We start from the raw sequence: 1389 nt of genomic DNA, 5'->3' as shown, positions 1-1389 counted from the left end.
GACTCTATTGAGTGAAATGATTGTCAGCACTCAGTTGTGTCAGGTACGTGAATGAAGTTTCCCTTTGTTTTACCTGCTTGCCATTTTCATATTCATAACAGAAAATAATTTAACCTTGAAAGATTCATGAAACATTAGCTAATTTGAGATTAAATGATCCAAATGTGTATTATCAAACATGTTCACACAAGAAGTTCATATTCATTAATCACCTGATTAATGAATTAATCACCTGATTAATGAATATCTTTAAAAATGATTGTGGTGTCTGGTAAGCTATAAATACCTTCTTGGTAGTGAAAGTGACTAAACTGTAATTATGAAGATATTTGAGTTCCTCACTTCCATACCAAATCTGTCACTGACACAATCCCTGACCTTCTCCAGTTCAGCTACAGAGCCAATGGGTTGGTCAAAAATGATGGTATTATGGCGGTCCATGGAGTCAACAATAACTTGAGCTAGCCTACTCTTTGTGGATTTTAGTTCTACACTGCTGCAGGACAAACTCTCCCAGGTGAACATGCCTGCTCCCATCTGCATTTGGATCACTGGCTGTGTAACAGAAGCCATCATAAGAGACTGATGTTGTGGACATTTCTGTTAAAGAAATGAACGTGTAAGCAGCATATTTACTTACAGAGCTTTGTTGGAGGCTTTGACCACTGGCAGCAGCCTCAGAAGAGCCTCCTCTGAAGCAGAGTATTTCTTCAGCTCAAACACATCCAGATCTTTTTCTGAGGAAAGCAAGATGAAGACCAGAGCTGACCACTGAGCAGGAGACAGTTCATCTGTGGAGAGACGTCCTGATCTCAGGGACTGTTGGATCTCCTCCACTAGAGAACGATCATTCAGTTCATTCAGACAGTGGAACAGATTGATGCTTTTCTCTGCAGACAGATTCTCATTAAGCTTCTTCTTGATGTACTGGACTGTTTCCTGATTGGTCTGTGAGCTACTTCCTGTCCGTGTCAGCAGACCTCGTAGGAGATTCTGATTAGTCTGCAGTGAAAGACCCAGGAGGAAGCGGAGGAACAAGTCCAGGTGTCCATTTGGACTCTGTAAGGCCTTGTTCACAGCACTCTGGTAGAAAGCTGTCCCTACAGATTCTGTTGTTTCAGACTTCTGGAAGGATGTTTGTTGTTCTTCCAGCAGATTGAGTCCAGAGTTGATGAAGGTCAGATAGACATGAAGAGCAGCCAGAAACTCCTGAACACTCAGATGGATGAAGCAGAACACCTTGTCCTGGTACAGTCCACTCTCCTCTTTAAAGATCTGTGTGAACACTCCTGAGTACACTGAGGCTGCTCTGATATCGATGCCACACTCTGTCAGGTCTGATTCATAGAAGATCAGGTTTCCTTTCTGCAGCTGATCAAAAGCCAGTTT

The sequence above is a fragment of the Pelmatolapia mariae genome, linkage group LG3_W (assembly GCF_036321145.2).
Source record: "Pelmatolapia mariae isolate MD_Pm_ZW linkage group LG3_W, Pm_UMD_F_2, whole genome shotgun sequence".
Taxonomy (NCBI): domain Eukaryota; kingdom Metazoa; phylum Chordata; class Actinopteri; order Cichliformes; family Cichlidae; genus Pelmatolapia; species Pelmatolapia mariae.
Note: the sequence above shows the minus strand (reverse complement) of the source record.